Raw genomic sequence first — 22,274 nt, forward strand, 5'->3', positions numbered from 1 at the left:
GAATTATTATTATTTTTCTGCCGAATGAATCGCATTTTTGAGGGGCTAAAGGTGCTGGAAAAGTTGCGAAAATTTGCACATACGTCAGAAGTGCTGAAAAATTACGTATTTTATGGGTCTCGCGCATGGGTGTGGCAAAATGGCTCAATAGCGCCCCCTACAAAATTTCAAAACAAAAGCCCCCAACTTTCTGTTTCACCTAGATGTACGAAATTTGGTAGGCACGTGTATCATGTCCAGACTTAAAAAAAAGTCTCTTAGTGCCATGACCTAAACCCAACAGGAAGTCAGCCATTTTGAATTGATTGTGGCATTTTTGTGCATTTTTGGCCATTTACAGGGGTCATATTTTAACGAACTCCTCCTAGGCGGGTAATCGGATCCACCTCAAACTTGCTCAGCGTACATAACAGACCTTGACGATGAAAAGTTGTTAAAAGCTTGAGTTTTCCTCCAACGGCGTGGGCGTGGCCTGGCGTCGAATTTCCATGTTTCGCCATGAAACAGGAAGTGCTTTGTAACTCCACTGTACATGGTCACATCTGCCCCAAACTTCACATGTTTGATGAGTGTCCCAGCCTGAACACATCCACAGGCCAATATTCAGTTATAGTCATAGTGCCACCTACTGGCAACACAGGAAGTGGTTTGTAACTCCACTGTACATGCTCAAATCTGCACCAAACTTCACATATTTGATGACAGTCCCAGCCTGAACAAATCTACATGGCAATATTTAGTCATAGTCATAGCGCCACCTACTGGCAAAACAGGAAGTGGTTTGTAACTCGGCTGTACGTGGTCAAATCTGCCCCAAACTTCACATGTTTGCTAAGTGTCCCAGCCTGAACACATCCACAGGCCAATATTCAGTTATAGACATAGCGCCACCTACTGGCAACACAGGAAATGACACTTTATATATAGAAAATCAGAGCCGCGTCTACAGGTCGGTGTCCAGCAACGACGCCGCGGCTGCGGCACACCCCGACATGCGCGAAGTGCGAGGGCCCGATCATCGCTGCTTGCAGCTTTAATTAGGGCCCGAGCACCGTCCGGTGCGAGGACCTATTGTATTTCAAGGAATTATTATTAGGGCCCGAGCACCGTCTGGTGCGAGGACCTATTGTATTTCAAGGATTTATTATTATTATTATTTTTCTTTGTAAAAAAAAAACGCATTTTTGAGGGGCTAAACGTGCTCGGAAAGTTGCGAAACTTTGCACACACGTCAGAAGTGGTGAAAAATTACATATTTTATGGGTCTTGCGCATGGGTTTGGCTAAATGGCTCAATAGCGCCCCCTACAAAATTTCAAAAAAATACTCATCGCTCTACGTTTCACCTACATGTACCAAATTTGGTAGGCACATGTATCATGTCCAGACCTACAAAAAACATCAATACGTGCCATGACCTAAAACCAACAGGAAGTCAGCCATTTTGAATTGATTGTGCCATTTTTGTGCGTTTTTGGCCATTTACAGGGGTCATACTTTAACGAACTCCTCCTAGACGGTTCATCGGATCCATCTCAAACTTGCTCAGCGTACATAACAGACCTTGACGATCAAAAGTTATTAAAAGCTTGAGTTTTCCTCCAACGGTGTGGGCGTGGCCTGGCGTCGAATTTCCATGTTTCGCCATGAAACAGGAAGTGCCTGTAACTCCACCGTACATGCTCACATCTGCCCCAAACTTCACATGTTTGATAAGTGTCCCGGCCTCAACATTTCTACATGCCGATTTTCAATCACTGTCATAGCGCCACCTACTGGCAACACAGGAAGTGCTTTGTAACTCGGCTGTACGTGGTCACATCTGCCCCAAACTTCACATGTTTGCTAAGTGTCATGGCCTCAAGACATCGACATGGCAATATTAATTTATAGTCATAGCGCCACCTGCTGGCAATACAGGAAGTGCTTTGTAACTCCACTGTACATGGTCACATCTGCCCCAAACTTCACATGTTTGATGAGTGTCCCAGCCTGAACACATCCACAGGCCAATATTCAGTTATAGTCATAGTGCCACCTACTGGCAACACAGGAAGTGGTTTGTAACTCCACTGTACATGCTCAAATCTGCACCAAACTTCACATATTTGATGAGAGTCCCGGGCTGAAGACATCGACATGCCAATATTCAGTTATGGTCATAGCGCCACCTGCTGGCAACACAGGAAGTGGTTTGTAACTCGGCTGTACGTGGTCAAATCTGCCCCAAACTTCACATGTTTGATGAGACTCCCGGCCTGAACACATCTACAGGCCAATTTCAATCATAGTCATAGCGCCACCTACTGGCAAAAGGAAATGACTTGTTTTATACTGAAAATTCAGAGCCGCGTCGACCGGTCGGTGTCCAGTAACGATGCCGCGGCTGCGGCACACCCCGACGTGCGCGGAGTGCGAGGGCCCGATCATCGCTGCTTGCAGCTTTAATTAGGGCCCGAGCACCGACCGGTGCGAGGACCTATTGTAATGCAAGGAATTATTATTATTATTATTATTATTATTATTTTTCCCTCCAATGAATCGCATTTTTGAGGGCCTAAACGTGCTCGAAAACTTGTGCAACTTTGCACACGCCTCAGAAGTGGTGAAAAATTATATATTTTACGGGTCTTGCGCATGGGTGTGGCAAAATGGCTCAATAGCGCCCCCTACAAAATTTCAAAAAAAATACTCATCGCTCTACGTTTCACCTACATGTACCAAATTTGGTAGGCACATGTATCAAGTCCACACCTACAAAAAACGTCAATAGCTGCCATGACCTATACCCAACAGGAAGTCAGCCATTTTGAATTGATTGTGGCATTTTTGTGCGTTTTTGCCCATTTACAGGGGTCATACTTTAACGAACTCCTCCTAGACGGTTAATCGGATCCACCTCAAACTTGCTCAGCGTATATAACACACGTTGACGATTAAAAATTGTTAAAAGCTTGAGTTTTCCTCGAACGGCGTGGGCGTGGCGAGGCGTCAAATTTCCATGTTTCGCCACGAAACAGGAAGTGCTTTGTAACTCGGCCGTACATGGTCAAATCTGGCCCAAACTTCACATGTTTGATAAGTGTCATGGCCTCAAGACATCTACATGGCAAAATTCAGTTATAGTCATAGTGCCCCCTACTGGCAAAACAGGAAGTGGTTTGTAACTCCACTGTACATGGTCACATCTGCCCCAAACTTCACATGTTTGATAAGTGTCCCGACCTCAACATTTCTACATGCCAATTTTCAATCACAGTCATAGCGCCACCTACTGGCAACACAGGAAGTGGTTTGTAACTCAGCTGTACTTGGTCACATCTGCCCGAAACTTCACACGTTTGATGACAGTCCCGGCCTGAAGACATCTACATGCCAATATTCAGTTATAGTCATAGCGCCACCTACTGGCAACACAGGAAGTGACACGTTATATACTGAAAATTCTGAGCTGCGTTTACAGGTCGGTGTCCAGTAACGATGCCGCGGCTGCGGCACACCCCGACGTGCGCAAAGTGCGAGGGCCCGATCATCGCTGCTTGCAGCTTTAATTATTATTATTATTTTTCTTTGTAAAAAAAAAACGCATTTTTGAGGGGCTAAACGTGCTCGGAAAGTTGCGAAACTTTGCACACACGTCAGAAGTGGTGAAAAATTACATATTTTATGGGTCTTGCGCATGGGTTTGGCTAAATGGCTCAATAGCGCCCCCTACAAAATTTCAAAAAAATACTCATCGCTCTACGTTTCACCTACATGTACCAAATTTGGTAGGCACATGTATCATGTCCAGATCTACAAAAAACGTCAATAGCTGCCATGACCTAAACCCAACAGGAAGTCAGCCATTTTGAATTGATTGTGGCATTTTTGTGCGTTTTTGCCCATTTACAGGGCTCATACTTTAACGAACTCCTCCTAGACGGTTCATCGGATCCACCTCAAACTTGCTCAGCGTATGTAACAGACCTTGATGATTAAAAGTTATTCTAAGCTTGAGTTTTCGTCCAACGGCGTGGGCGTGGCGAGGCTTCGAATTTCCATGTTTCGCCACGAAAAAGGAAGTGCTATGTAACTCGACTGTACATGGTCAAATCTGTCCCAAACTTCACATGTTTGATAAGTGTCATGGCCTCAAGACATCGACATGGCAATATTCACTTATAGTCATAGCGCCACCTACTGGCAAAACAGGAAGTGCTTTGTAACTCCACTGTACATGGTCACATCTGCCCCAAACTTCACATGTTTGATGAGAGTCCCGGCCTGAACACATCTACAGGCCAATATTCAGTTATAGTCATAGCGCCACCTACTGGCAATACAGGAAGTAGTTTGTAACTCGACTGTACATGGCCAAATCTACCCCAAACTTCACATGTTTGCTAAGTCTCCCGGCCTGAAGACATCTACAGGCCAAACTGGAATTATAGTCATAGCGCCACCTACTGGCAACACAGGAAATGACACGTTCTATAATGAAAATTCTGAGCCGCGTCGACAGGTCAGTGTCCAGTAACGATGCCGCGGCTGCGGCACACCCCGATGTGCGCGAAGTGCGAGGGCCCGATCATCACTGCTTGCAGCTTTAATTTTATATTTAGTTTTCACTTGCTGCCACGTTCTTTTCTCCCCACTCAAGTTGTTGCTGTTTAAAAGTCACCTAACCTCTTGGATTAAGTCAAGAAACAGCAACCCTGTACAATGTTAACCAAAAATGTAAAATTATGTTATATTGCTAGATTTCAGCATTGAGGTGTTTACATTCATGATTTTGCATAGGCATACTAACCTAAAAACCTATTATTGGGAATCTTGAGAAAGTTTCAGAGCGACAGACACAGAGCGTCCCCGTAACCATAGTAACTCACTCTCACTCCTGCCTGCGTGCGCATGGCGCGAGAGGAGAGGGAGAGACACAGAAGAGCCGCTGACTGAGATTACTCTAAGCACCATGCATGGGAATAAATTACAATATAATAGATTTGTGTATATTTCTCTCTATTCAGATGGTCTGAATAACTCTGCTGCACGGTGCTGCTCTGTCTCGTCTCGTGCGCTGTCAGTGTCAGTGTAATCGAAGGGGCCGGAACGCCGTTCCGGATCGTTCCGGCCCACTTTAACCCCTGCGTATATATTAAACGAGTGAACATGTATACATTTGCAGCCTTGAGGTTTAATATCTATGTATTCTTGTATAAGATATTTTAATAACCTACAGGTTTTCTGTTCTTACTAACTGCTTGAATGCATTGTGCCCAAGATTTAATTTGGTTGTATCAAAATATTTTATTACATTTTAACTTAGTTGCTACTTAAGCATTAAATTGATCAGCAATTTCTTGCCAGGCTTTCTCTCTTGTTTTGTTTATGGCAGCTGTATTACCTTTTTTGGTTATTATATGTTTCATTTCTTCATATATTTCCACTAATAAGCGCCGCTTGGTGGCCGTGAACATCGCCGCTCTCTCTTTACCATTGCTTTTTGCCATGGTGTATCGATTTGATCCATGATCGACCTCTCGGGCTGCTTAAGAATGGCGTGCACACGCAATTATCTTGACTACTTGAACCTGTCTTGAATTAGTCTGATTGCGTGAACTTGAATTGAGCTTTATGGAACCGCTTTAGCCCCGACTGATTTGTTAGGTTCATTCAAGTCAGGTTTTGGATTTTAATCCCCACTTTTCTTAGCGCGCTTTATGGAACGGGGCTCAGATCTGTTAACTCAGAATTCACAGAAATCCAGGATTTTCTGTTCCAAAAACTGAGATCAAAGTAAATCTAGATCAGTTACTATGGCAACTTATGTTCTCAAGCTAACCTGCTCTGTGGCAGGTTTACTTGAGGCTTACTTGAGTTAAACCCAACTGAGCCTGCAGCATTTAAGCATCACACAAGTCAGTTTGTTCAACTTTTCTGGAAAATGGCTTTAAACCTGTCTTGAAGATCCCGTTGACGTGGAAGCTCAAATTATTTGCAGGGCTTTACTTCGAAAGAGACTGCGATATATTTTATCACACCCACCTGTAGCATATCATCGCGAGTGTTACCGTTTTTCAGAAGAGTCAATTTATCTAGCCTTCTTCTGACCTCTGTACACACGTTATGCATTGCCCTTCGTTTATTCGCTACTGGAAGCTTTCTGTATAACATTGTAGATAGAGATAAGAGATAAATATTAATTATGAATGTGATAAACCTACCCTTTATGTTGGCAAGTGTGTCCTGGGCGTAGTAGTTGGCTCTGATGTGCTCCTTCATGCCATCAGTTATCTACCACTGTTCAAAGATAGGGCCAGCTCCTACGAGTTTGAATTATGTTCTTATACTTTTTTTAAAATTTGTTGCCAAGTGCATTTCATGCCGCCTGGATTAGGCTACACCTAAATTAAATGTAAAAAAATAATTAAGAGTGTACAATTCAGGCAATAGCCTATGTTGCATCCTTCCTATTAATTAAACATTAGTTTACAGAGGTATGTTAAATGTTGAATGACTAAAACAAGCATTAAACTTGATAGTTAACTCACGCATTAACTCTATCTAAAAATTTTTGCCATGCCAAGTCTCACAAGTGTTGCTGATGTGTATTTATTTTATTTTTTTGCTGAAATTCACTACAAGCTGTCATTAATATTTCTTGTTCAGCTGGAGTGAAATATGACGCTCTGCTCTGCTTGTCGCCTCTGAATCCATGATTAATCCTATTTTCAGTCCTCGATTGAGGATGGCTTTATAAGTTCACCGTGAACGCGCATAGTTCAGTCTCAACCTATCCGGAGTTGATCAAGCCCGATCACTGAAATCTGAATTAGTTGTTCTGGAACCGAAAATTCCCGCTATGCCGTGTCTAGCTCACTCAAGTCAGAATTCAGGATTTAGTTTAGGATTTCTTAAACCGTCTTTCTGGAATACCCCTCTGATATGCTTGGGGAAACCTGCCTAGTAATAACAAAAGTGATGACATCTTTATCTTTAATACAAACTTAAGACAACTTCTCACAATGGAATAGTGACGTGGAAATTAGAGTTGCAAGCAAATGACTATAGCAACTATTGGCTGAATACTTAAAATATGTATTAATATAAATATTAATATAATTATATAATAAATGTAATTAATATATAAATATAATTAATTATAATATTAATATAAATATTAATTGCATTAATATAAATATTGACTGGTGAGTAATCAAAAGTTGACATCTAAAAAGTTTTAGATTTTAATTTTAGGAGATTCCTTCTCTCTGCTCTGCTCTGCTTGCCCCTCCCCCACCAAACCGTCCGTTCCACACTCCCAGCTGCAGCTGCTCACTCCCGACCTGCTCACTTGATGACGAGAGCGCGACTGGGCTCGCTAGCTCGCTCGTGGGCGAGCTAGCGAGCTACTGCGCATGGTCTGTGGGCCGCACATCACGGAAGTAAACCAGGAAGAAAAAAACTTTTTTGGCGTATGCGCTGGGTGAGCAGCTTACGTTCAAATGAATGGGCGGCCATTTTCCCGTTCATCCTCCAGTTAATATAGAACCTCCTTGGCTTGCACGCTAGTTTAATACATTCATGCTTGCACGTGTAAAAATGTGTACAACCTACCTTGTTCTCATGTATGCAGCCTTTTATTCGTTAGATGACAGTCACTTACCTTTTTTCTGTAATGGTATTGGTGGAGGCGGGACTTACAGAGAGAGCAGGCTAGAGTTTGAGGAGAGGCCGACAGACAGCGAGAGAGCGACAGAGAGAGAGATGGAGTTCGGAGGCTGAGCGAGTAAAGGCCGAGAGTTGAGCTGAGACGAGAGTCAGAAGCCGCTAGAGACAATCAGACGCAGAGTCTAAACTGTCAGTGTTTAATAGTATTTTGTCTAAGTGAGATGGTAATGTACGGAAGAGGATTAGGGCCACATGTGAGAATCTCAGAATTCTGACTTTAAACTCAGAATTCTGACTTTAATGTCAGAATTCTGAGTTTAAAGTCAGAAATCTGAGATTCAAGTCAGAATTCGGACTTTATTCTCAGAATTCGGACTTTATTCTCAGAATTCTGACTTTAAAGTCTGAGTTCTGACTTTATTCTCAGAATTCTGACTTTAATCTCAGAATTCTGACTTTAAACTCAGAATTCTGAGATTCTGATTTATCTCAGAATTCTGACTTTAATCTCAGAATTCTGACTTTAAACTCAGAATTCTCAGAATAAAGTCAGAACTCAGACTTTAAAGTCAGAATTCTGAGAATAAAGTCAGAATTCTGGTTAAGGAACCAACTTCAGTGAGAGAGTCACTTTGCGTCATGCAGGAGGGGAACCACACGCTGACCGAAAATGTCGGATTTAAGCGAGTTTTTGCATGTTCGAAGGGTCCCAGAGGAAGCCATTTCATTAATGGAAGAGCAAAAGGTGAGTGAAAAAGAAATATGTGTTGGTTTGGTGCCTGGCGTTTGTAAAAACAAAGAAAAAGCTGCGGATATGAAGGATGTGAAATGCAGACACGGGTTAGCTAGTAGCACGTTTGTTAGCTAACATTACTGCGAACTAACGTTGTGCATGTAACAGTAGTGTAGAGGTTAGTGGTTAGAGTACAATGCCTGGAGAATCTTGGCTAAGTAGCCAGCTACCGATAATCGGTTGACCAGACGCCCTATGGTTCTTTTTCTCCGGCTGACACTGTCCACGGTATTCCCCCTCTCGGGACTGTATTAGTGTTACCGCAGGGGGTCTGGCCATAGTCATTTTTACCTCATCACCACAGGAATATTATCCTGCTCGGCTGTCTGAAGGGGATTAGAACAGCAGGACAATGTTGGTAAAGGCATGCTTCATCACTGCTGTGTGCAGACAGCTATAGAATGTAATGAAACTGTATTTTTGCTCCTTTTTGCTTTTTTGTAAGTTGCAAAATGATGTACCACCCAGGTGAAAGATTTGTGTAAACCACCATTGAATTGCATGAAAGTGTAGCCAACCCCACATCTGTCCATTGACTGGAATCTCATGTTGGACAAAAGCAAGCGCTTTGTTCAAGTCAGACTAGTTCATCCAGACCATATTTACTACTAAGGTCTGAACTAAGTAGAACCGGACATTGGCATAATCTAAAAGTAATGCTGGCAGTTTTTCAACACTGTATTGTTAATTGCCCAGTAATCTGTCCAATTTTACCCATGACTTGCATTAGTCACGCTTGCAAAATGTTGCTTTATATGCCATTGCTGGGTTTAATTGAATTCAGGTCTTTAAAGTTTGGATACTTGCTGATGACTGCTAAAATAACACTTCCTAGTTAGTGGAAAGCAAGTCTGAAGTGTAGTTTTTAGTAAATACTGAAGCTATTCTGATGTTTTCCCAGATGTCATATTGCCTTGATACCACACATCTTGTTAATCAACCAATTTGATGATGCATCTTACAGTATCTTGTGACACCACAAATCCCAGTTGAATTGCATGAATATATAGCTAACAGTAACTCTACATCTGTCCACTGGTCGTGATCTCATGTTGACTGAGCACTTTGTTCAAGTCAGACTAGTTCTTCCTTCTGAACAGACCAAGTATTCTACAAATTCTCTTTAAAGTTCGGACACTTATTACTATCTGATTGTTATGTGCTAAAATTGCAAGTATTTCTTTGTTACTGAAAGAAGTCTGAAGTAGAGTTTGATTAAGTCATCCAAATCCGGCATTGTTGTGAGCAGCAAAATTGATGTTCATGATCTTTTACATTAGGTCACTGATGTAGAAGATATGTTATGATAAAGAGGCTATATGAGACTATCTAAGGCTAAACATGTTTTACTCATGCAGGGACCGCTTTTAGGTCATGAGCATCGCTTTAGTTGAGATCTCTTGTAAAGCCTCTTTAACAGTAAAAATGTTAAATGTTACTTTTAACATTGAAATGTTAGTTTAAAAAGTCCAGCCATTCTGGTTATATGCTCTTTACAGACCAGCCTATCTGGTTATGAGATTTAACCATCTTATTGTTGGTATTACCAAGAAAATGTTTTTTTTTACATAAACTTTTACTGTGAATAAAATATTACTTCTTCCACCACATTTGTATTCAGGTCTTCAGTTGAATGTTCATCTAATGTTGATCAAGCTCCCTATCCATATGGGTAAAAAGTGATGGGGTAAATAAGGTTTAAAATACAGTTGTTCGAGAATGTTACGAAGCATTTTATAGTCATTCATATTGGACACAAATGTGAGAAAGTCAGTCAGCTGGCATTAAAAACAATTGTGAAAGAAGTGTGTGGACAATTTACACGAGTGAAATGCACACTGCATTGCATGGGCATTCTGAGAATAGGGCTCTGAAATTACTAATAACTGACTCATTTAAAGGTGCAGTAAATTATTTCACCAGTACCAGGTGCCAACTAGCCACCGTTAAACAGAGCTAGGGATTTACCTAGAAAGAACAGATTTTAGTGTTATGGAAAAATATGAAACCTGAAACGGTTCCACTGAAAGTCTAATAGTAAATGCACAATGGTCATTTTGACCACTCTTAACAAAGACTTGGGGCAGTAATACAAAAACTTGTTCTTGAAAAGTGGGAAAGAAAAATACGACATGAAAATGATGTTGCTGAGGGTCAAACATTTCTGAGGAATACATGGAATATCAAGGCCTAAAATTTTTATTGATACATTTTTGACAATATAAAATAACTTACAATACCATGGTGGGTTGTTTTTAACCATCTCATGTTTAAGATGATGATGATGTTTAAGTCCTTTCACTGCTTAAGAGCTTTAGAACCCAACTTATTCCTCAATTAATTTTCCTTACTACATATAGTACTTAATACATTCATTTGCCCCCACTTTTTTTGCAGCAGAATCTTTCTTTAAAAAAAAAAAACATTTGACTGATTACCTTTTATTAAAATGTAGCTACAATTTTGGTATTTTTAGAAGGGGTCTTGAGTTGTAGTTTTCTTCATTCAAACTTCACCTCAACTTTTCCTTATTAGCTTGGTTGGAACCAGACCAGATTTCTGAATCACAGACAGTTCAGATATACTACCCCTACTGTCTCAAAATTGTTTAGTTATGTTTTAATACTCATGAATAATCACACTGATGAATAGCAAACCTTAGATTACACTACTGTCTCCACCATAGCAGTGGACAGTTCTCTGAAGATTTATTTAGAGTTACTGGTCTTGATGTCCTTAATGTCCTTAGATGCCTTGATGTCCTTAGAAGTATCACAAGTATCCAATTGTTGAAAAAATACAACCAACTGACAGCAATGCTGAATTGTTTGGTTGGGACAAGGAAAGCACATACAGTTCAGGCCACCCCAAATATCTTCACCATAGCTTTGGACATGGCCCTTAGGTCCCTGAGGATCAAGTTGGAGTAACTGGTCCTCACTTTCTGGATGTCTTTTGTGATCCAAAATGTGTAGGTTGAAAGGAGAGGTGATGACAAGTGGAGAGTGGGGAGAAAAGAGGAGGGCCAATACCTTAGAGAAAAACAGATCCAGATATTTTAAAAATCTACCACATAAAACATGAGTTTAGTAGCTTGTTATTATCCAGAAAGACTATAGGAATAAAGGTGACTACAGAAAACACAGTTAACAGGGAGCTAGTCAAATTATGCTGAAAAAAATATGCACACGTCTGGCAACAAAAGAATTATATAGAAAAACAGACAAGTTTATATTGTCATTTACTGGTTGACGGGTTTACACCTTTTATGACCTCTGTAATATCATTTATGTATTCTGTTCCTCTTTACTGTATTTTATACTGCCACTTTGTTTACATCTCATACCCCGCCACAGTATTTTGAGTTTTGCAGTATTGCATAATGTGTCATAAGTACCTGCACACATTTCACTTCCTATTTAATTTGGATAGTCCAAACAAGGGTTAGCTTTGTCTGATGAAGACATACTTATGTTTTATATATACTCCATAGAAGGTAGATGGGAACTCACCTCAACACACCTGTGACCTTAACTCAGGGAATGTCATATCCTAAAAAGCAGACAGACATACAGTACATACACATAGTGTACAGAAGAGTTAGATGGTCCTTAGAAAGATGATTCAATACTTAGATAAGATTAATTATATAATTAATTAGATTAAAACTCCATATATTTTGGGACAAACATTTTTTTTTTCTTTATTGGGCTCTATACTGGTTATGTTCTCAGATGATGTTCTGTCAGGCCTGCAATGCAGTCACCTTGAGTTCCTGCTGTCTGATAACAAATCCAAAATTTTGGATTATAGAGCCAAATTGTCCCAAAAATACAGAGCTCACTGTATGTATATACTGTATGTGTGCATGCTCATGATTGTTTGTGTTCAGGTTATTGTATAATTACATTTGTAAATGTTCAACTTCCTGTTGAGAAACCCAGCTATGCATTGACATAAACAGTACAATATTTAGTACTGTTGTATAGTACAACAGTGGTATTGAACATGCTTTACAACAGTATTGTGTGGGAGTACCAGACCTGATGGACATGTTGGCAGCTCCTCTCCCCACCCTGCCACCAGAGGTTCCATGGCGCTGCCCTGGTCCAGACCTCCTCCTGTTCATGCTCCGCACTGGCCAGGGACCAGTTGCTCAGCTTGTCCTTATGTTCCAAGTTAGTTAGTGCCTGCAATTCACAACAGCCAATTTAGAACAACCAGGGATATTTTAAAATCCATTTTGGTATAATTTTTCCTCAAATGACTCTTTATTTGGTGGCAAATTGTACCTACTTTATTCCTATTGCGACCACTCCATCCATCAGTGGGCACGGTTGATGGTCAGTCACCTCCGTGGCTGGCCCCATACAACTCCCAACTGTTATTCCGTTCCACTTGGCCATGTGACATCATCACAGGACTCATGCCGGCACCGCAGTGATTGGTGTCTACAGCACGACCACAGGTGACATGGTGCTACCGTAGCCTGAGGTGTAGTTGGGTCCCCCGGCATCTGCAGCCCCTGCCTGTGTAGGGGCGGCTGCCATGCAGCAAGGTGTAGTGTGCAGCAAGAGTGTTCTTGTCCGTGGTGTAGCTCTTGTCCTTGTAGCTGCTCATCAATCTACAGCTGCTCCAACCTCAGCTGCTCCACCTTCGGTACAGCATGGAGACAGCAATCAGCGTTGCATGCACGCACACACACACACACACAAACACATATACCTCACAGCACCTCACACTCCTGCAGGTCCATCATCTCCCATCCCACCAAAATATGGATAGAGGAAACCTGATTCTAGTTCAGCACACCAATTCTGTGACACTTTATGAAAACGGGCCCAGGGAAACCACTACAAGTTACAATGTCATGGAAATAATAAACTCGTAAAAGGAATGGAGTTGGGGGGTGGGGACGACTTTGACGGGACCATCCAAACGTTTTCCACCTACCTCTGTATAAATTCTGAATGTGCTGCTCTCCTCGTCCAGTTCAATGGCTGTGTTTTCTGGCCAGCTGAATGTTGCTGCCGTGGCTCCCAATGGCAAGGCCCATCAGGTCCTTCTTGACTGTGAGCTCCTCTTGGAAGTCTGAGGCCAGTTGCTTTGTACTCTGAAAAGTGTTGCATCATTTTGATTAAGTGTACTTTAATTTTATTTGTCGTAAAGGTTCACTCAAAACATGAAAAAACACTTGAAATTACTGGAGTCAAGGTCTAAAACTAAAAAATAAAAAGCTTTTGAAATGTCTGGACAATAAAGGCCTTTTAGAAGGACCGCACTGACTTTTGCTTCATGATACATCAATCATAACACAATATTCAGCTTTATCAAGTATCATATCAGCGTTTTTGCTTCAAATGCTGCAGTGTTTTTTACATTTGTTTATAATTTACATAAATTTGTTGTAATAGAAATGGGTGTTATAAAATATGTAAAGTATGTAATAAATGAGCCTAGTGTTTAATAACAATCTAACTGAAATAATGTTAAAGATTATAATAATAATAACCATATTGTATTTATTATTATTATTATTATCATCATCATCATTATTACAAGCTAAAAGGCTAAACTGATCCTCTATCAGCACTCTTAATGTACATTATACCAGTAAATATGGGCAACACTCTTGATGAGGAGTGATGAGGACTTATCAGCATAACCAACTGGCTTGTTTCAGGGCTGTAGACTACCTGGATCCAACTGCCTTCTTTAAGTCCTTGTGTGCCTGCTCACTTTCATATTTGACAAGCACAAAACAGTAGTCTTGTATAGATGACAAAGTAAAAGCAGATGAAAAAATAAATCAATTAATGAATATGCATCAGTATCAACTTCAACTGTGAAAATGAATGGGTGACTGAACATACGCTGCTGTCAGATCGTTGGTAACATGGACAATGCATTGGAAGAAGGTGCTCTTCATCATGGCTTCGTCCAGGCTGACTGGCCGGAGGCGTTTGAAGGTTTCAGTGTAAATGGCATCACAGGCAGCATACTCAATCACACTGAACTGTGAAAGATGACAAAATAAAAAGAGTTGGCATTTTGTTTGCTTGCACCCAAAATGCATTAATCTGGAACAGTTGTCTTACTTTACATTCTTACATTAGCTGCAGCACAGCAACACTTGTCCATAGAGTACTTACAAGATAAGACAACTACTATTGAATTATGTGACTGGGGTAAACTGCATGTTTTCCTTTGTATTTAGTAAAAATTGGATTTGTACCATTGATCAAATATTTTGCTGTATTTCCTCTCTTAACATGATGTACAGATCAGCTGCAGCAAGTGGATCTGCTGGAGCATCCCATCCATTCTCCTCCATCAGTAGACAACACAGTTCAAAAACAGTTTCATCGCACGGAAACTTTGGGAGTACACTCTTCCTTACACAAAGTGACCTCCTCCATGACAATAGGTTTGACTCTATCCTCAGCACTGTGCAACTCTGGGAATGAGTACATCACAACTGGCCGACCCGACGCCGCGTCATCACTTGATCTTTGTCTGATTTTGTGTGAATTCCATGTGTTGACAACTTCATCAAGTTCATCCTGCATAAAAAGAAGCACAGTAAATACAGACTACAAACGTGTGAAATAGGTCTTGTACTACGTAACTGCTGCCTGTCTTAATTGAGGCCTAGGTTGCTGCGTTGTCATTGTATGCCCCCATCAGCTAAGTCAATAGTGAACAGACACAGCACGCATTTTCGTTAACATCAACAATAATCAATGTAAAACTAAGCAGCAATAAGACAATAGCACTTCCACCAAACAGCATGTGCACACAGAACGGTGCTGCACTGATAGCCTAATACTTTACAGTCAGTGCGCTGTGATTCCGCATTTCCAATACAACCTACAGCAACTTCTGTGGCTTGGCGAAGAAGTGCAGCCTCTAGTAGGAGCACCAACCTGCATCGGACTGGTTTCACGAGGGGATCACCTTTTCTTGCCATCTGTTGGACAACAATAATATATTTAATCTAGTTTCAGTAATGAAAGAATACAAATTACATTAGGAAATATTTAAGATGATGGCAATTTTAGAGACACTGTTGTCTTTACTTTGCAATATTACGGTACTTTTTATCAATGCAAATCTTATTTCTAGCAATCGGGAGTCTGTGCAAATCCTCAATGTTGAACATTTTCTATCACTGCTCGGCGAGAGAAGTGTCTAAGTGACTTGGAGGAGGGGCCCAATTAGCTCAGTCGGTAGAGCATGAGACTCTTAATCTCAGGGTCGTGGGTTCGAGCCCCACATTGGGTGTAAACCTTCAACTTTAAAACCTTGAAATTCATAGTGCGCCTTTGAGGTTGTTCTTAAAGATCCCCGTTCAGAGTGGCAACTGTCTCTACACACAACTGGAAAAACGACAGTTCCTTTGCCCGCAGAAAATGGCAACACTTTCTAAAGTTGTAGCATTCCTTAGTTGTTGTATTGTGTTCCCCAAAACAAGTCTTACCTTGGTTCGAATGCCAGCACCTGAAAGAAGTAGTGAATCTTCGACGTACAGACCCCTGCTAGCTCGTTGTAGACTTTGAATGGATAGCTGAATCCTGTCCCAACTTGATTGCATTTGAACATCACCTGGCTACAGTCGAGAACCCCCCTCTTATTTAGTTAAAGTTACGGCCGCTGTTAAATGGCGTAAAGTAGCGGGGATGTGCATTTTCTCTTAAAAGACCTGCCCGAATATGTTTCCCGCATCTTAAAACAGCAGGTACAGCTGCTCTAGTGAGAAAAGAAGAAAACATTTCTTGGCTTGACAATGAAAGGGTGGGCTTACAAGGCACCTCCTACTTTTGTACAGAATCAGACAAGAAGGTACTGTGGCTTAGCTGGTGAAAGCGCCTGTCTTGTAAACAGGAGACCCTGGCTTCAAATCCCAGCAGTACCTTACACTGTTGTCTTTACTTTGCAATATTACGGTACTTTTTATCATTGCAAATCTTATTTCTAGCAATCGGGAGTCTGTGCAAATCCTCAACGTTGAACATTTTCTATCACTGCTCGGTGAGAGAAGTGTCTAAGTGAGGTGGTGGAAGAGCCCGGTTAGCTCAGTCGGTAGAGCATGAGACTCTTAATCTCAGGGTCGTGGGTTCGAGCCCCACATTGGGCGTTTGCCTTCAACTTTGTAACCTTTAACTTCGTACTGTTCCTCTGTGATTGTTGTTAAAGATTCTGTTTCGAAATGCCGACTGTCTCTTCACTGAATGGGAAAAAAGACTGTTGTTGTGTCCAGAGAAAATGACACCACTTTCCGGAGTGGCAAGGTTTCTTAGTTGTTGTGTTTATTCCCCAACACAAGCCTTACCTTGGCTCGAAGTCCAGCACCTGAAACAAGGACTTTGTGTAAATCCTCAATGTTGGACATTTTCTATTACTGCTCGGTGAGAGAAGTGTCTAAGTGACTTGGAGGAAGAGCCCAATTAGCTCAGTCGGTAGAGCATGAGACTCTTAATCTCAGGGTCGTGGGTTCGAGCCCCACATTGGGTGTAAACCTTCAACTTTAAAATCTTGAAATTCATAGTGCGCCTTTGAGGTTGTTCTTAAAGATCCCCGTTCAGAGTGGCAACTGTCTCTTCACACAACTGGAAAAACGACAGTTGCTTTGCCCGCAGAAAATGGCAACACTTTCTAAAGTTGTAGCATTCCTTAGTTGTTGTATTGTGTTCCCCACAATTGTATTGTTGGTTCGAATGCCAGCACCTGAAAGAAGTAGTGAATCTTCGACGTACAGACCCCTGCTAGCTCGTTGTAGACTTTGAATGGATAGCTGAATCCTGTCCCAACTTGATTGCATTTGAACATCACCTGGCTACAGTCGAGAACCCCCCTCTTATTTAGTTAAAGTTACGGCCGCTGTTAAATGGCGTAAAGTAGCGGGGATGTGCATTTTCTCTTAAAAGACCTGCCCGAATATGTTTCCCGCATCTTAAAACAGCAGGTACAGCTGCTCTAGTGAGAAAAGAAGAAAACATTTCTTGGCTTGACAATGAAAGGGTGGGCTTACAAGGCACCTCCTACTTTTGTACAGAATCAGACAAGAAGGTACTGTGGCTTAGCTGGTGAAAGCGCCTGTCTTGTAAACAGGAGACCCTGGCTTCAAATCCCAGCAGTACCTTACACTGTTGTCTTTACTTTGCAATATTACGGTACTTTTTATCAATGCAAATCTTATTTCTAGCAATCGGGAGTCTGTGCAAATCCTCAACGTTGAACATTTTCTATCACTGCTCGGTGAGAGAAGTGTCTAAGTGAGGTGGTGGAAGAGCCCGGTTAGCTCAGTCGGTAGAGCATGAGACTCTTAATCTCAGGGTCGTGGGTTCGAGCCCCACATTGGGCGTTTGCCTTCAACTTTGTAACCTTTAACTTCGTACTGTTCCTCTGTGATTGTTGTTAAAGATTCTGTTTCGAAATGCCGACTGTCTCTTCACTGAATGGGAAAAAAGACTGTTGTTGTGTCCAGAGAAAATGACACCACTTTCCGGAGTGGCAAGGTTTCTTAGTTGTTGTGTTTATTCCCCAACACAAGCCTTACCTTGGCTCGAAGTCCAGCACCTGAAACAAGGACTTTGTGTAAATCCTCAATGTTGGACATTTTCTATTACTGCTCGGTGAGAGAAGTGTCTAAGTGACTTGGAGGAAGAGCCCAATTAGCTCAGTCGGTAGAGCATGAGACTCTTAATCTCAGGGTCGTGGGTTCGAGCCCCACATTGGGTGTAAACCTTCAACTTTAAAACCTTGAAATTCATAGTGCGCCTTTGAGGTTGTTCTTAAAGATCCCCGTTCAGAGTGGCAACTGTCTCTTCACACAACTGGAAAAACGACAGTTGCTTTGCCCGCAGAAAATGGCAACACTTTCTAAAGTTGTAGCATTCCTTAGTTGTTGTATTGTGTTCCCCACAATTGTATTGTTGGTTCGAATGCCAGCACCTGAAAGAAGTAGTGAATCTTCGACGTACAGACCCCTGCTAGCTCGTTGTAGACTTTGAATGGATAGCTGAATCCTGTCCCAACTTGATTGCATTTGAACATCACCTGGCTACAGTCGAGAACCCCCCTCTTATTTAGTTAAAGTTACGGCCGCTGTTAAATGGCGTAAAGTAGCGGGGATGTGCATTTTCTCTTAAAAGACCTGCCCGAATATGTTTCCCGCATCTTAAAACAGCAGGTACAGCTGCTCTAGTGAGAAAAGAAGAAAACATTTCTTGGCTTGACAATGAAAGGGTGGGCTTACAAGGCACCTCCTACTTTTGTACAGAATCAGACAAGAAGGTACTGTGGCTTAGCTGGTGAAAGCGCCTGTCTTGTAAACAGGAGACCCTGGCTTCAAATCCCAGCAGTACCTTACACTGTTGTCTTTACTTTGCAATATTACGGTACTTTTTATCAATGCAAATCTTATTTCTAGCAATCGGGAGTCTGTGCAAATCCTCAACGTTGAACATTTTCTATCACTGCTCGGCGAGAGAAGTGTCTAAGTGAGGTGGTGGAAGAGCCCGGTTAGCTCAGTCGGTAGAGCATGAGACTCTTAATCTCAGGGTCGTGGGTTCGAGCCCCACATTGGGCGTTTGCCTTCAACTTTGTAACCTTTAACTTCGTACTGTTCCTCTGTGATTGTTGTTAAAGATTCTGTTTCGAAATGCCGACTGTCTCTTCACTGAATGGGAAAAAAGACTGTTGTTGTGTCCAGAGAAAATGACACCATTTTCCGTAGTGGCAAGGTTTCTTAGTTGTTGTGTTTATTCCCCAACACAAGCCTTACCTTGGCTCGAAGTCCAGCACCTGAAACAAGGACTTTGTGTAAATCCTCAATGTTGGACATTTTCTATTACTGCTCGGTGAGAGAAGTGTCTAAGTGACTTGGAGGAAGAGCCCAATTAGCTCAGTCGGTAGAGCATGAGACTCTTAATCTCAGGGTCGTGGGTTCGAGCCCCACATTGGGTGTAAACCTTCAACTTTAAAACCTTGAAATTCATAGTGCGCCTTTGAGGTTGTTCGTAAAGATCCCCGTTCAGAGTGGCAACTGTCTCTTCACACAACTGGAAAAACAACAGTTGCTTTGCCTGCAGAAAATGGCAACACTTTCTAAAGTTGTTGTATTGTGTTCCCCAAAACAAGTCTTACCTTGGTTCGAATGCCAGCACCTGAAAGAAGTAGTGAATCTTCGACGTACAGACCCCTGCTAGCTCGTTGTAGACTTTGAATGGATAGCTGAATCCTGTCCCAACTTGATTGCATTTGAACATCACCTGGCTACAGTCGAGAACCCCCCTCTTATTTAGTTAAAGTTACGGCCGCTGTTAAATGGCGTAAAGTAGCGGGGATGTGCATTTTCTCTTAAAAGACCTGCCCGAATATGTTTCCCGCATCTTAAAACAGCAGGTACAGCTGCTCTAGTGAGAAAAGAAGAAAACATTTCTTGGCTTGACAATGAAAGGGTGGGCTTACAAGGCACCTCCTACTTTTGTACAGAATCAGACAAGAAGGTACTGTGGCTTAGCTGGTGAAAGCGCCTGTCTTGTAAACAGGAGACCCTGGCTTCAAATCCCAGCAGTACCTTACACTGTTGTCTTTACTTTGCAATATTACGGTACTTTTTATCAATGCAAATCTTATTTCTAGCAATCGGGAGTCTGTGCAAATCCTCAATGTTGAACATTTTCTATCACTGCTCGGTGAGAGAAGTGTCTAAGTGACTTGGCGGAAGAGCCCGGTTAGCTCAGTCGGTAGAGCATGAGACTCTTAATCTCAGGGTCGTGGGTTTGAGCCCACATTGGGCGGAAACCTTCACCTTTAAAACCTTGAAATTCATAGTGCTTGTTCTTAAAGATCCCCGTTCAGAGTGGCAACTGTCTCTTCACACAACTGGAAAAACGACAGTTGCTTTGCCCACAGAAAATGGCAACACTTTCCAAAGTCAGTTCTGTGAGTGCAGTAGTGCTCAGGAGAGAGATCTAGTATTGCTCTGAGAAGACTGAAATATGAACTTTCTTCCTATATTTATTACGATTTTGTTGTTAATATTTTTGTTTTAGCCTAACGTTACTTATTTCCTACAATTAAAAATTACATTTCTGCACTGACTCAAGAAAGTCCATTAAACATTCACAATTAATAAAGATTATCCGTTTATTTTTCAATTGAGCATTGAGACTTTAATAAAAATGTTTATTCATGTTATTTTATGCTTTCATAAACATATTTAAGGTTTGCTAAAAAGTGCATCACCGGAAAAATTTATCTTGCTGCCACAAACATCCCTTAGCCAGTTACTTTTCCCATCTGGTTGCCTACTCAAAAAATTGGGGAACCCCCTGGGCTATCAGCCACTGTTTCCTATAGGGTTTTTCTTTTATTTCAAATAGTATATCGTTTACATTGTTTGCTGTGGAGTAACTGGCCAGTGTTGACAATCGTGCCATACAAGACTATCGCCATATGTAGCAGCGCTAGCTGCTCCGATGTTTTGTACTAACATTTTGTCGGTGTGCTCCTCTTTAGCCGGGGTGGGTTGTTGGGTGGTGGCTTCCATCTCCGTTGCAGCTACCGGCGTGGGGTGCTGGTGGAGGAAGGGACACTCATCTCCCACCTCAGGTGGTATAGTGATAAGACATAACTGTGCACATGGTTTGGTTTGTAGTGGTAAAGGAACTGCATGTTTCCTATTTAGAGTGATTTGGTTTTGCATGCTGGCTTGCGGTGCTGTTTTTTCTTTTCTGTCTTTACTCTTATCAGGCGCTTCTGCTGGGGGCTGCGGTGGAGCGTGGGAGCGCGCTCAGGCACTCCGAGGGTCTCAGGGCGGAGACAGTACCGGGTGGCTGGCCAAACAGGAATGATTATTTTGTTCTTGGATTTTTAAATATTAAATTGTCATTCTATTTTTGTATTAAAATTTATGGTAACACTTTATAATAACTGCACGCTATGAAGCATTATTTAAGTATTAGTAAATACTTAATTCATCATTTATAAAGCATTGTTCCTACATTAATACACATTAGTAAGTAATTCATAAACACAGTTATAAATGTTTTATTCTTGATTAATAAGCTAATCTATAATGTGTTTAATGATTGTATTTTCATACTTTATAAATGATGGATTCACCATTTCTAAATTAAGTATTATATCAATTACAAACCAGTTATTTAGGAGTTGTTAATGGTTCATAAGATCATTTAGAAAATGTAAGTTAATGATTGACAAACTATTTAGATGTACATTTATGCATGCATTTATCCATATAATGATTTAGACATGCACTAATCGTTAGTGAGTGTTTTATAAACGCTTATTAATACTGCAATTCCTGTTTAATTCAGGTAGTTAGAAAGCATTTACTAGTTGTTAGTTAAGTATTTTGTGTGACCTCATCTAAAGTGAGGACTATCTATGCCTTACAAAGCATTCACAAATGAGATTGAAAGGCTGGCAATACTTGAAGGACCATTCCAGCAGCACCTCAAGACTTACAAAAGTCTCAAAATTATTTTCTCAACAGAAAAAGGAAACAGACACAACGCAAAGTGATATAGAAAATATACGTAACACTTTCTGGCAGATATAATACATTACAAGCTGGTTATAAGTCACTATAAGTGGTCATTGTTTGCTTTAAGTAAAGTGAAAAAAAATATCATTAAATCTATGCAAGAACACACAAAATGTAAATTAATTTATTTGTTTAATGGGTAATAACATAAATTGAGTACTGCAATTTGACAATTAAATAAGTAAATCTCTCTGAATTAATAAATGGTGGTGCCTCCACTTAGTAGTGTTTAAAGAATTTAAACAATACCTAC

General features: G+C 41.2%; 12 non-coding genes across 12 annotated transcripts; all 12 read left to right on the forward strand.

Annotated features, from left to right (window-relative positions):
- Positions 1-15,656: 15,656 nt before the first annotated feature.
- trnak-cuu (transfer RNA lysine (anticodon CUU)) lies at positions 15,657-15,729 on the forward strand. The gene has a single exon. It is a non-coding gene; the product is annotated as a tRNA-Lys (tRNA).
- Positions 15,730-16,286: 557 nt separating this feature from the next.
- On the forward strand, positions 16,287-16,360 carry trnat-ugu (transfer RNA threonine (anticodon UGU)). The gene has a single exon. It is a non-coding gene; the product is annotated as a tRNA-Thr (tRNA).
- A 149-nt stretch (positions 16,361-16,509) lies between these two features.
- trnak-cuu (transfer RNA lysine (anticodon CUU)) lies at positions 16,510-16,582 on the forward strand. The gene has a single exon. It is a non-coding gene; the product is annotated as a tRNA-Lys (tRNA).
- Positions 16,583-16,886: 304 nt separating this feature from the next.
- trnak-cuu (transfer RNA lysine (anticodon CUU)) lies at positions 16,887-16,959 on the forward strand. Its single transcript has one exon. It is a non-coding gene; the product is annotated as a tRNA-Lys (tRNA).
- Positions 16,960-17,513: 554 nt separating this feature from the next.
- On the forward strand, positions 17,514-17,587 carry trnat-ugu (transfer RNA threonine (anticodon UGU)). Its single transcript has one exon. It is a non-coding gene; the product is annotated as a tRNA-Thr (tRNA).
- Positions 17,588-17,736: 149 nt separating this feature from the next.
- On the forward strand, positions 17,737-17,809 carry trnak-cuu (transfer RNA lysine (anticodon CUU)). The gene has a single exon. It is a non-coding gene; the product is annotated as a tRNA-Lys (tRNA).
- Positions 17,810-18,113: 304 nt separating this feature from the next.
- On the forward strand, positions 18,114-18,186 carry trnak-cuu (transfer RNA lysine (anticodon CUU)). Its single transcript has one exon. It is a non-coding gene; the product is annotated as a tRNA-Lys (tRNA).
- Positions 18,187-18,740: 554 nt separating this feature from the next.
- On the forward strand, positions 18,741-18,814 carry trnat-ugu (transfer RNA threonine (anticodon UGU)). The gene has a single exon. It is a non-coding gene; the product is annotated as a tRNA-Thr (tRNA).
- Positions 18,815-18,963: 149 nt separating this feature from the next.
- trnak-cuu (transfer RNA lysine (anticodon CUU)) lies at positions 18,964-19,036 on the forward strand. The gene has a single exon. It is a non-coding gene; the product is annotated as a tRNA-Lys (tRNA).
- Positions 19,037-19,340: 304 nt separating this feature from the next.
- On the forward strand, positions 19,341-19,413 carry trnak-cuu (transfer RNA lysine (anticodon CUU)). The gene has a single exon. It is a non-coding gene; the product is annotated as a tRNA-Lys (tRNA).
- A 541-nt stretch (positions 19,414-19,954) lies between these two features.
- On the forward strand, positions 19,955-20,028 carry trnat-ugu (transfer RNA threonine (anticodon UGU)). Its single transcript has one exon. It is a non-coding gene; the product is annotated as a tRNA-Thr (tRNA).
- A 149-nt stretch (positions 20,029-20,177) lies between these two features.
- trnak-cuu (transfer RNA lysine (anticodon CUU)) lies at positions 20,178-20,249 on the forward strand. Its single transcript has one exon. It is a non-coding gene; the product is annotated as a tRNA-Lys (tRNA).
- The last annotated feature ends 2,025 nt before the right edge of the window (positions 20,250-22,274 follow it).

Source organism: Centroberyx gerrardi, chromosome 17 (assembly GCF_048128805.1).
Source record: "Centroberyx gerrardi isolate f3 chromosome 17, fCenGer3.hap1.cur.20231027, whole genome shotgun sequence".
Lineage (NCBI taxonomy): Eukaryota > Metazoa > Chordata > Actinopteri > Beryciformes > Berycidae > Centroberyx > Centroberyx gerrardi.